This window comes from Diadema antillarum, unplaced genomic scaffold (genome assembly GCF_040938485.1).
Source record: "Diadema antillarum isolate AM-2024a unplaced genomic scaffold, OU_Dant_1.0 seq00000013_RagTag, whole genome shotgun sequence".
Taxonomy (NCBI): domain Eukaryota; kingdom Metazoa; phylum Echinodermata; class Echinoidea; order Diadematoida; family Diadematidae; genus Diadema; species Diadema antillarum.
The window spans coordinates 30941-44938 of NW_027271133.1; the positions used below are offsets into that span (position 1 = coordinate 30941).

Genomic DNA, 13998 nt, shown 5'->3' on the forward strand with positions numbered 1-13998 from the left:
ATCGACCGCTGTTTTTGCATTGACAATGCACGCAAACCGAGTTGTATTGAACACCGTGTTGTATGAAGCTTTTTAGAAGCCTTTTAGAAACTTCCATAGACATTACATTGTGCTGTCATTACGATTCGGTGAAAATATTCATTCGAAATTTTGTCCTTGATTAAAACCATTAATGAACAGTGAATTATCGCGTTTTCCCACACCATCCTCATCTAGCCTTCAAAGCCAATCCATTTTTATGTGCTTTGCGCGCAGAGAAGTGCGTACAAGTGTTCAGTGCGCGAATTATACGCGGTCGGTTTAAAAGAAGGTGGTCGATAATTTATGTAGTAGGGCTACCATACTCGGTGCTCGAATACCGAATACCAAATATGGTTGGGTGTTCATAATACCGGACACCTAACGTTTTTCTATCAACAGAATCGTGAAAAATCTCACAATTTGCCTGAAATTTTACTCACGTGTGGAGAAAATACTCCGGATTCACAAGCGCGCACTGAAAATGCGATCTGAGGTACGCGCTCTTAGATGGCGGCTTCGAACGCGTGGGGTGTCATTTTTTCCGCACTCAGTTGCCCTGCTCATTTCAGCCGACCACCCTGATAATACGTATAAAGGCCCGGGCGCTTAATGCGTTTCGACAGGCCGCTGTTTTTTTCTAGCCGTCATGTTTTCCCCAATAATATTTGAATATATTTTGAATCCTTCGATATTACTTTTGAAGGACTGTTTGATGAATTTGACTTGATTTTCATTAGGAAACTTTTCATCGTAATTGAAATAAATTAGATGAGTCGGTTTGTTTTTTCACATTCATTTCTCGTTTCTGCATCAACTCGTACGGTCGTAGCGGGCGACAAAATGTTTATGTCATGTGTATGTGTAACGTGTGTGCACGATCGTACAAGCGGTGGTGACAATTTTGCGGTCAAAATCGTCAAATTTATTACGGAAGGATACTCTACATCTAACAACGAGTCAGCAAAGGTAGGCCTATGCCTAGTTAGGGTGGCACTAACTGCGACAGCCGCCACGGCTGCGCCGTGCTCCCATAAAAGGTCTTCATGTTGAACAAACGGGTGCCTTTGCGGCGCTATATTTCCTTAATTTTTCAACAGAAACTACTAGGAATACTTACATGGGTCGATGAAACCTAAATGACTATCATCGGCGACTGTTTGATGCATTTCATTGCTTGTGATGCACAAAATGATGTCTTATAAGCAGCTCACCGATGTTCACAGAATTCACAATCACTTGCACAAGCGCACAGAATACTTGAACTATAACATAAGCGAAACTGCGGGGAAGCCGCCAGGGCGCGGTCTCCGGGGCTCGGGTGGCACATCCTATTACCGGACGCTTTTCTTTGTGGCTTTGAATTCCGTACTCATAGAATGAAATTTCGGCTAAAAATAACACCACTTATTCACAGACTCATGGAAATTACGAATTCAGCCAACTTATGTCAATTCTTCGTTCCAGTTTTTAGAAAATATGCTTCAAACATACCCCTCTAAAAATAGTGGTTTTTTGCGCGGTGCAAAATCGCATTGTATTACCGGACGCGATTTTCGTAATCGAATAATCGAGGTCTTTCGCACCTAATCCTTGCACCAGAATCACAATTCATCCCACAAATCACCGTACACATTCTCACCGAGCGGATGAAAAAAAAAATCGGCAAATGAGGCTCAAATCTAGTATTTTACAGTAAAATGTCTGTCTTGACCATTTCGAACAGTTCACGCAATAAAGCCTTGTGAGAAATCGACAACTGGTTAGATTATACGTGCTTTGTCTATGGGAGCTGCACGCGCGGGTGATGAGTTGCGTGCCCCAGCGCACAACTATTCCGCATCGTTCGCGTTTGAGGACGATAGCTACAAATTTCCGATATTGATCAGTGAACTCTTGGTTCTAATAGAATCTTCAGCATTTTTCCTGTATGTGAGTGGGATTTCATAGAATTTCAGTCGCGAAATGTGATTCAAACATGCATGAATATTAACTATGACGAAGTGCGGGTCACTCAACTATAAATTTGAGGTAAAATGTGAATTTTTTCGTGTTTTTACATTTTTATGAGGCGTTTTTTGCGATTTCGTTCCACACAAAGTTTTGTGAGGCTAATCTACGAAGTCTCGCGCGTACAGAATGTCATGATCAGTACGCAAAAATGTGCGTGTCCGGTAATACCATGCGTCCGGTAATACCATGCTTGCCCCTATATGTAGTTACACGATAAACCTTATTCGATTTTGCTAAATTTCGGTAATTTAGAGGGAATACTTAGTTGTTTTCGCCACGTTTTACTCGGTAGCGTAGCCCCAGTGAAGAATCGAACACCGTTGCGCGTAGTCCCATGCGTACATTTTCTTTCTGTACGCGCATGCAATGCCATTATAATGCGCGGTCGGTCGTTATGGACCCGGTCGGTGGGTTGAACACCTACCATACTTCTTTGTGAACGCAGCCTTACAGCGAGAGGGCCTTGACAAAAGGCTAGTAGTATGCTCGGTTGGCGTAAATACTACTAGTATTAAGTAAAACTCAATACTGAAAGTACTCAAAACTCAAGACACGCCATTAAACCAAAACAACAGCAACAACATGGTAAAGACCAACGAGTAGTCAACGCAACGGACTGCATTCGGCTTGGTAACACAACGACTGTGTGATATCTCCATCCATTGGCTACGAGAAGCCGCGATGCGACCAACTCGCTAGTTATGGATTAATTCGTATTATTTACTCGCCTCTACAGAGCTCTGCACTTGTCTAGAGGAGCTAGGTAAGTACTCCTTATACTGGTACAGTATCCTAGTAGATATCTATTCCGTTACCTTACATGCCAGCTCCCATCCATGGCTGCTGCTCCTCGGCGGCGGCGCGGGCGCCACCAGCCCGACCACCAGCCCGACGAACAGCGCTGAGCTCTTTGACGACTTTGGCTGATACTATACTATAGTTCCGCTGTGTACGTGTGGAGCAAGTACAAAGGCAAAGCTAGTGGCGTGTAGTATACAGTAATTTTTCCCGCCACGGTTTGCAACCTGTACTGCCACTGTTTACAACAATAATGGAGCGCTCCGGGGTTAACCCGAGGTACAGTAGGAGTTTCTACATTTTACACAAAGTTACAAGTATTAGTCTTGCTACTGTACTATACAGCGTGTCCCAGAAAAAACGAAACCGAGTTTCCTTGCAGCTTTTTACTATCGAAATCATAAATTTTCTTTTCAAGATATACATCGATGGAAAGATAAACTTTTCTTCTTTCATTTGATGTACAACTTAATGTTCATCGTTCATGCATGACCGAGTTGGAACAACGAACAGTGATGCAATCAAATTTTCATGTGCAAGGGGATTTTTCAGACTTTTAGCGGTACATTTTAAAAAAACAAAGTTCGTAACCTAAATATCCATATTTTCTTCTTTCGTATGGCACCTTATGCATCAAATATGACTATAACGTATGCTTGAGAAAAATGTGCATGAAAACATGCTTCATTTCTACCGATACGGATAGAGTTCTAGTCTAAAAACAGTCTATTCAGCTCTCCCGACTTAGCATTAGACAATCACAATGGGCTCACCTGCGCCATTGAATTCACACAAAACAATGGCAGTGCTACAGTGAATGTTGTTCGGGGGGGGGGGGTATTTACAGAGAATGCTGTATGAGACGTGAAGCCCTTTGCTGTCATTTATTAAGAAATAGCTACGAGACTCGACCAATAATTGAAGATTAATATCGTGTATATTCTTAGGTTGCATGCAGTCCAATGGCTATGGGAGATCAATGTTACAACAGTGGTACTGTACACAATTTGATGATTTTGTATGCTTCAAAGTTATCTCACTGCTTTCATTCAATACATGTGGACAATACATTTCCCTTACGCGCAGTTCATCCTTCATCACTGACAGGGTTGTGAAGTTTTTGAAGGAGGAATTGAAGCAGAAAGAGATGGTACATCTCTTTATTTATCACTGAACTTGCGCTTCTAACATTTCAAAGGTACAAGTGCAGGGCAAAAAGTCGTCTTCTGTTTTTGTTACATGTGTGAGTGTGGGAGAGGAGGGGGGGGGGAAGGGGCTCGGAAGGTTTTTTCTGTCGGTTACTTTCCTCCCCCTTCAACATTTCGCTGATGAACACCCTTGCTCTGTGGTTTGCTGCATGGTCAGGCAAGCTCACGATCATGTAATAACTACCATCCTATTCCGAACCGTCTCTAGCATTCCCTTTTAGCACCCCTTCCCTTCATGTTTGTGTAAATTCATCGAAGCGTGAAGGCCATTGTTATCTGCCATGTCGGGCAGGACTCGGGAAAGCTGACTGGCTCCTTATTTACTATCCGTCTTTCTGGGTAAAATGGAAGCATATTTTCAAATTAAGTTTTCTCAAAGAGGCGTTGATCATTTTTTACGCAAGAGATATCATATGAAAGGAAAAAGAATGGATATTAAGGCTATAATTTCATTTTTTGCAAAAGATTGCCAAAAAAGCCTGAAAAACTCGAATGAAATTCGCCATTTGCTCGTGCAAATGAAAATTTAGTAGCATTACTGTCAATTGTTCTAACTCAGTCATTCATGAATTATGAACAATGAGATATGCATCAAATGAAAGAAGAGATATGTTCCATTCATACACATTTCGTAAAGCAAATATATGATTATGATCGCAAAGAATTGCAATGAAACTCGGTTTCGTTTTTGCTGGGACACGCTGTATACTACCAGAGTCTAGATGGCATGCTTTTGTAGGACCCGGCGCGGGGCGTTGTAACCAGTAACCCTACTCGGTACGTGTTGGGGTTGCTGTTCCCGACAGCGGCTGCACGTCTACCCTCTTGCAGTCTTGTAGACTTTGTCATTTTCAGTGGTGGGTGTACATTTCCTTCATGAATATCTTTATTTATTGTAGAAAACTAAAATATAAGGAATCCCCATAGTCTATGATATTCATTCAATAATCGGTATGCGATTTTTTATTAATTTACGTCAAAAACCCACCTAAATCTGTGATTAAAATCAGGTCTGTAAGCGTCCGTATTGCTGCACTCCTCATCTTCTGCGTGTTATTTGAATGGCAATCACTCTCGTATACTACAACGTAGCAAGTCGGAAAAGTTCATATGACCTTGTCGGAGCGGAAGTGACACATGAAAAGGTCAAATCATGAGAGCAGCACGCGCAGAAATACATGTACGTAGTAGACGACAAGCTTCACGTACCGGTAACACCCAAAACGCACGGGCGTACGTAAAATGTTACCACGGTACTTCCGGTTGAGCGTTCGTGGTAGTTCGTTGATTTTGTGAATCATCGCACAATCTACTCTGAAAAATTCAACAATGAGGTCTGGATACCAACAAAACACCAACTTCAACTCAACCATCAGCAAAATACGATGTGGGTGAGTGGTAAAAATCATCTTACTGTTAAACTCAAACAAAATAAAAGACATTTTTTGTGATTTTGCCGTCAAAAGCGACGGTCGTTTACAACGTTTAAACACTAGGTATGTCAGACTGCTGTGCAAAGCACAGCGGTCTGGTCAGGCTAGGGTCGCTGTAACTACAACGTATATATACACAGCCCAGTCGCTGTGTATTCACACAGCGTACTTACAGCGTCTGGTCGGGCTAGGGTCGCTGCTGCTGTTAGCATAGGACCTAGGTCCTACTGTTTATATATTCTAGCATGGACCATTGAGGGATAGACGGTTTTCTAATCTAACGTGATAGATTTGTAGACCATCTGGCATCATGGCATTATAGAAGCATGCAGCCCCTGGCCCTGTTGTTGTACGCCCAGTAATTCAAAGTGTTAGTACAGTGCACTCCCGTTATAACGAAATGCTCGAAATTCAAAAGATGGGAGGATTGTAATGTCGTTGGACATTCACTGACTGTGTATTCGAAGATACCATGCATACAATGTACCACATTGGATTGTGCACTATGTGATTGAAGGCCACAATACAATGTGACACTCGAACGATGCCACAAAACCTGTAACCAGTTCCAGAGTCTGAACATTTATTCTAGCGTATTTGTATCACACAAATATCACACTGTACATCACCTAAAGATGCCAGTCAAGTTCAAATATTCATGAATTTGACAAGTTGAAAGGTGAAATGGTCAATGCAGTTTACCTGAGAAGCACTGTACACATACAATGTAGTATTGTGGTGTACGTGTACTCTCTTATGAGTTGTTTTACAATCGGCATATATACACACCTTTGCGTCACAGGGCTGAAAAACATTGGAGCCTGATTACAGTCATCAACTACCAGGGTATTCTCTTTATTGTGTGAAACATGCTAGTGGTGTTAGAAATATAGCCCTTGGACCTCTGATACCATCCTGCCACACCCTGACTAGAAATTGCAACTTAAGTTGAAAATAAAAACATTTTTGGATAATTAAAGGATTCTGAGTTTGAAAAAAGAAAGAAAAAAAAAGTCATATTTTTTCAGATTCATAGAATTTTATTGTAGCAAAATAACAATTTTCATGGAAAATGCCATCAGGGGGGCGTTTCATCAACAAGTTCGTCGAAGGTTTTCACCGACAAATTTGCTATCAGCCAATCAGACGCACGGATTTCAATAGCTTTTAACAGTTGTCAGTGTAAATCACTGACAAAAAGTTTCATGAAACGGTCCCCAGGTAACTAGTCCCCATGACAGTGCCTCAAATAAGTAATGAGTATGAACTCCAGAAACCAGTTGTACCAGATTTGATGTACATTGTAATGTCTTTTAATAGACATACATGTATGACATAAATGGTATTCCGGGGTACCAAATGAAAATCAGCCATTTTGTTGAATTATGTTTTTTTTAAAAAGGTTGTACCCTGGGTTGCCAAAAAGTGGAAATTATTTTGGTGCTGGAGCTAACGGTGCTAGCCACTACACTGCAGTGCACTGAAGCACACGCTATTGCTAGCACAGCGTGCCATGCATGCATCGTATAACATGCAGTGGCATGGGAGTGACTATATACACGCACACACAGTGCATGCATTTCTCTGCGCCTGTCCTCAAGTGGACATGAGGTGGCACTACACAACCCGGTAACCCGGGTACTACCGTACCCCGGGGGTAAATTTTTAATGTCAAATTTCAAATGTCTACATTTTAGTTAGTGCATTCTGATACTGGTATCAGTTTCTTATGATTGGTATCAAGTTTTCTCAAACTTTGAAAAATCTAATGAGACCGTAAAATTGCCCTAAAATGATACATTTTGACATATTTTGAGAAAATGATAAGCTTTGCCCAAAATTCTGTTGCTGTTTATCAAAGGTCAAGGCAACTGGGCCAAATAATATGTCACACCAATTTTCTATTTATGTGTACACTGTACATATATTTGCTGGATGCTGATAACACCCAAATACTGTAAAACGAGAAATTTTCGCGTGCATTTTAATTTCGCGAATTTCGCGAGCGCTAAAATTCGCGAAATTAAAATGCACGCGAAAGTTTTTGTCTACACTACATGCATTGAACGCCAGTGGCAATTCGCGAAAATTTCATGCCGCGAAAAAGGCTGTCAGCTCCAATTCGCGAAAATTTCATGCCGCGAATATATCTAGTTTTACAGTATGCATTGTGTACCCTGATTGTAAAACATTCCATTACTTTCAATAGCTTTGAGCTGTGACAACCAAATTAAACCCACAGGTACTTACAAGGTCAAAGTTCAAAATGTCAATTACAACTGTAACTCTCCCTGATCTGAGAGCCGTATGTATATTGTGTGCTCTTAACTTTTGTGCAGCATTGAGCTATGACCACAAAACTCACTTGTATCACCGGAATATACCGGTCGAGGTCTGATATTGGTAAAGTCAGACAAAGTCAAATGTCAGAAGGTCAGTGAACTTTTTGGAAAACACTACAGCGCACTGGCATTACAACGAAGACGGTTTTAACAGAATTTTGTTACAATGAAGTAAAAATTCATTTTGCAAAATTATTGTTTTTAAGGCCAAGAAGTACATGGTACAAAATTCGCTTCAGTAACAAACACAGTTGTAGCAGAATTTTCGTTAAAACATCATCTTTTCCCAGCGCCATTGACAAAGGAAAACAAAAGAAATGTGCCATGTCGTAACTAGTGGTGTAACCGATCATCCGATCCGATGCCGATCCGATACCGATCAGGCATGATCGGCAATTTTTTACCGATCGCCGATCTTCGAAAAAAATCGGTGGATCGGTGACCCATAAAGCGGGGAAAAAAAAAAGAGCGCGTGTCACAACGCACCGCTCATGAACGTGACTCTCACAAATACGAACAAAGGCCTTACTTTTTAGTAGTACAAAATTATTAGGCAGGGCTCGACACTAACGGTGGCCCGGGGCCATCAAAATTTCAGAAATGAAGATTTTGGTGGCCCGATCGGGCCACTAAAAAAGCCGGATGTTTGCCTTTACTTTTGGAAATGAACAGCGGTAACAATCGGCTCCGTATTAAAGATGCTGAAATAAATGTCAGATGTTTGCTTTTAATTTTGGAAATGAATAACGGTAATATTCAACTCCGTATGACTCTAAAATAAATGTCGGATCTTTGCTTATACTTTTGGAAATGAATGATGGTATAAGATTCAGCCCCGTACGGTGCTATACTAATATGTGAGGTATTTGATTTTGCTTTCGAAAATGAATAAGGGTAACATTCGGCTTCGGAAGATGCTGAAATAAATGTCGAATGCAGGGGTGGATCCAGGAATTCTGTAAAGGGGGGGGCGTAACTATTATTTTTGGTGCCACTTCCGGGTTTCATTTCATTCTTTTTCTTTTTATTTCTTTTGTTTTTAACGATAAATAAAAGGGGGGCGTGCGCCTCTTGCGCCACCCTCTGGATCCACCACTGCGAATGTTTGCTTTGACGTTCCGAAATGAATAATAATTATATTCAACTCCGTACGATTATTAAATGAATGCCGGATGTTTGCTTTTACGCTCGAAAGTACATGTAAATAGCAATAACATTCAGCTCCGGAAAATGCTAAAGTAAATGCTGAATAATCCCTTTCACGTTCGGAAATGAATAACAATACAACTCCGTAACGATGATCAAATAAATGTTGGATGTTTCCTTTTACTTTCGAAAGTAAATAGTAATAACATTCAGCTCTGGAAGGTAATGAAATAAATGTTATAGATGATTGCTTTTACGTTCGGAAGTGTAAGAGCAGTAATATTCCGCTCTATAGTAAAATAACTGTCGGATGTTTGCTTTTAAATTTCAAAATGAATAACAGTAGCATTCAGCTGAGTTCGATGGTTACCGTATAGTGTTCGATGTTTGCTTTGACGATCGGAAATGAATAACAATAATATTCAACTCCGTATACGATAATAAGATAAAAGTCTGATATTTGCTTTTATATTCGAAAGTAAATAGCAATAACATTCAGCTCAGGCAGATGCTAAAATAAATGTCGAATGTTTGATTTGACATTCGGAAATGAACAAAAATAATAATCAACCCCGTAAGATGATTGCATAAATGTCGGATGTTTGCTTTTATTTTCGAAAGTAAATAGCAATAACATTCGGCTCCGGAAGATGCCAAAATAAATGGCAGATGATTGCTTTTATACGTTCGGAAGTGAATAGCAGTAACATTCTGCTCTATACGATGCTAAAATAAATGTCGGATACTTCTTATTACATTTAGAAATGAATAACAGTATCATTCAGCTGCGTTTGATGGTAAAATAAATATCTGATGTCTGCCTTGACGTTCAAAAATGAAAAACAGTAACATTCGGCTCCGTACGATGCTACAATGATTAACAGATCGTTGCTTTTACATTTGGAAATGATTAACGGTATCAATCGGCTCAGTTGTAGATGCTAAAATAAATAGTGGATGTGTGCTTTCACGTTCGGAAATGAATAAGGATAATATTCAGCTCCGTAAGATGCTAAAATGAATGTTGGTTGTTTGCTTTTACATTTGGAAATGATTAACGGTAACATTCGGCTCCGTATAAAGATGCTAAAATACTAGTAAATTTAATGTTGGATGATTGCTCTTACAATCACATGAGTAACGGTAACTTTCGGCTCTGTAATGCTTAAACAAATGTCGGATGTTTACAAATGTCTGCAAATGCTCCAACTTTCTCATTTCAAACGTAAGTTTTGACCACCTAAATAGGCATCAACTTTTATAATAATCTATAAGCCTATACTATTTGCTAAATCTTAGAACTCAGAATAACGGTAAGATGATTGAATTTTCTATTCATTTATTTTAGACATGGGTACCTGTACCACTTCAGTAATGCTTAATATTTATTTTTCTATGTTAAGTAGGACCGATTTAGTTTTTTATGTTTTGCTTGATTTTTTTTTCGGGCCACCATAAAATAAAGAGCAATGATTTTGGTGGCCGATCGGGCCACGAAAAATAAAAGTCAGTGTGGAGCCCTGCATTAGGTGTACAAAATTATCCTTCCGTTTATGACATAACTATCGATACTTTTCACGTAACCAATATGTATACATGCATCGACTTTTATCATTTTGGGGATTTTGTTTTTCAAGGAGCATGCAGGCGATCTAGAAGAAAAAAAAAGTCGGAGGAAGGAAAAGAAAATATTGGTGCAACTAACAGAGCGGCATCGCACTGTAAACGCTGCATTTTGCTTAATTTTTCGGCGCTGAAATTAATGTGACGTCCAATGTCCGAAATTATCTTTACATCTTTGACATGATTATTGTGAGTATTGTTGATTATTATCACGTAATTACAATTGTGCAGTGTATTTATGCATAGCATTTTATCCTTTCGTTGCTTTTTATTCTTTATTTCCTTAAGAATCATGCGATTTAGAAGGAAAAAAAAACTAAATCTGGAAGGAGGAAGATAATATTGATGCATCTATACATGAAGCGGTATCGCCCTTTTCTTCGGTGCGATTGCGTAACCTTGCGTCGCTGAAAATGTGAATGAAAGCGTCTTTTCTTTTATGACATAATTATTGATACTTATTACGTTACTTAAGTGTATGTTTGCATCGTGTTTTATTCTTTCATTTGTTTTTTTTAAATTTCAAAATCACGCTAAAGCTATTTATTGAAGGACTAACACGGAAAGAAAATGAAGAAGAGGTATAGAAGAAAAAACAGTGCACATAACGAAGCGGCATCGCTTATATCCTTTCATAATTAGTTGTGTTTTTTTTACTTCAAGGTTCACGCGAATTTGAAGTAAAAAAAAATTGAAAGAAAAAAAGGAAGAAGAAAATATTGGTGCAACTAACGAAGCGGCATCGCACTATAAACGCTGCATTTTGCTTAACTTTGCGTAGCTGAAAATGTGACTTATAAAGTGTCTAAAATTATCTTATCTTTTATGATATAACTGTTGATAGTTATCACCTATACGTATGTTTCCATCAAATTTTATCTTCTGTTTTGCGTTTTAAATATTTTTTGCTGATATTCCGAAGTTTCGTTATTCTGAATTACAAATATTCTGTATATTTGTTTATCGGAAATGAAATAGGATTCGTTAGTTTAATCCGAACATGTGTGGCGTTGTTCCGAAGGTCCATTCATCATGCAGAAATGAAATTAAGGTTCTTTATTCCGCAGATTCGTTAACCCGAAAATAAATGGCGTTTGTTTTTCAGAGAAGTAAATACAATTCGTTAATTGAATTTCATTTTGGCGGGGAAAAAATGAATGCGCACTATAACAAACCTTCGAAGTTGCGAATTCATTTAATTTCCGGATTAGCGGACTTTCGAAAGATTTTTTTTTTTTATTTACAGATTTAAGGAGCCTTCGCACTACGACATTACGCATTTCATTTCGTTTTAGATTCGAGTCAAAATGCAAAGAAATCCATGTCAAAGCGACGCAAATCGATGGAAAAGCTATCGGACGATCTGTTGAAAAAAGAAAAGAAAAAAAGTACCAAGTATTTCTGAGAGTGCATAGCATAAGCGATAAACCTTTGAAATAACGATGTTGTTGTTTTTTTCAGACAAACGAACCTTTGTCAAAACTAATCTTATTTCATCAATAAATCTACAAATGACGATCTTTATTTCGTTTCCGGAACATTCAAACTAACAATTTTTTAATGCATTTTCTGAATAACGAACCTCCAACATACCTAGCTTTATTTCACTTTAGACTTAGAAGAAACTTTGAAATAGAGGACGTTAACTTATAATAATATTTCATTTCTGGATCGAGCGAGCCTTCAAAATTACGAACTTTCATTCATTTTTTGACCAACGAACCTTTGGTATAACTAACCTTGTTCGGATTAAATGAACCTTCTGAACTGCGAACCATATTTTATTTTAGGATTGACGGACATTCGAATAGTAGGTATGTAATCGTTTGTTTCCACTAATTTCATCATTAATAATTTCTTTAAGTTACATTGCGATACATGTTGCGGTGACCACTATGAATGGTATCAATAATACAGCCATTTCGTGCAGGGAATTTTTCAGTGGCCGCTATTACAGGCTTGACTGTTGTGTGATCCCCAAAATAAAGAAAGAAACGCAAAAAAAAGGATTAAAAACGATGCAAACCTACACTTTATTACGTAATAAGTTTCGACAATTCGTGTCATTAAAAAAAAAAGATAATTTAGATCTAGGATACTTATTAAAGTCACATTGCAGCATCGATAACGATAGTGTGATGCCTCTTCCATTTCAAGTTCCACCAGTGTTTTCTTCAGTAGCGCAATCCTTAGAAAAAAACGAAAAGAAAGAATAAAATCCGACGCAACCATATACAGCTGTACTTTAGTTAGTATCGTTACGTGATGAATACCAACGATCATGCATAAAATATATAGGCCAATATATATTTCACAGCGATCGGCGTTGATGGTGCGATGCCGCTGCGTTAGTTACATAATTTTCATCGTCCTTTTTTCTTGCCGTTCTTTTTCTTCTAATTCGCGTGATCTTTGATGTAAAATAATAGGCAATCGAAATGATACAATGCGATGCAAACATATACCTTTACAATCATTGCGTGATAAGTAACAACATTGATAATGTCACAGAAGAAAAGATAATTTCGGACATCGGAAATCATCGCGTAGCCAACGTTGAAAGTGCGAAGGCATTACGTTAGTTGCACCAATATTTTCTTCTTCTCCTCCGATTTTTCTGTTTTTTTTTTTCTAAATCGCGTGCACATCCTTGAAAAACAGAATCGCCGAAAAGATAAAATCCGATGCAAGCACACACATAAGTTACGTAAGTTAGTATTTACACTAGTTCTGTCACAAATTGATAAAATAATTTCGTTTACTTTTAGTAACATTTTTCCTCGACGCAAGTGGTAAAACTGTACGATCCGCTGGTATGTTCGTATTGGTGAGAGTCATGGTAAAAAGGGGAATACCAAAACGAACATTTTTTAAATGAATTTATATTTCCTTGGGGAAAAAAAAAAAAATCATATCACGGAAGCGCGCCCGGGAAGGAGGGGAAAGGGGGGGGGTAGGGCGGTAAAAAACAGACAAACAAACAAACAAAAACCGCAAAACACGCGAAAATACATTGCCGATCATTTTGCCCGTTTCCGATCCGATTTGTGAAAGTCATGTTAAAAAGGGAAATTCCTAAACGAATTTTTTTTAAAATATAAATATTTTATATTTCCTTGGGTAAAAAAAAGAAAAATCATATCACGGAAGCGCGCCTGGGAAAGGGGGGGGGGGTAGGGCGGTAAGAAACAAACAAACAAACAAACAAAAACCGCAAAACACGCGAAAATACGTTGCCGATCATTTTGCCGATTTCCGATCCGATACCAATTTTTCGGCAAATTTGCCGATCCGATTTTCCGATCCGATCATAGCTTCATGTTATACCACTAGTCGTAACATAATGTCGATCTCTTGCGAAAATGCATAGAACAAGCATTTAAAGAGCGTCTCTGCATAGGTGGATGCTTCACATCT

At 38.7% G+C, this 13998-nt stretch overlaps 1 protein-coding gene across 3 annotated transcripts in view; it reads left to right on the forward strand.

Moving 5' to 3' along the window:
• Nucleotides 1-2694: 2694 nt before the first annotated feature.
• LOC139725047 (uncharacterized) overlaps nucleotides 2695-13998 on the forward strand; it is a 508769-nt gene continuing 497465 nt past the window's right edge. For all 3 annotated transcript variants that reach the window (XM_071636133.1, XM_071636134.1, XM_071636135.1), the window contains exon 1: nucleotides 2695-2794. The gene's annotated coding sequence lies outside the window, so the exon portion shown is untranslated. The remainder of the gene's footprint in view (nucleotides 2795-13998) is intronic.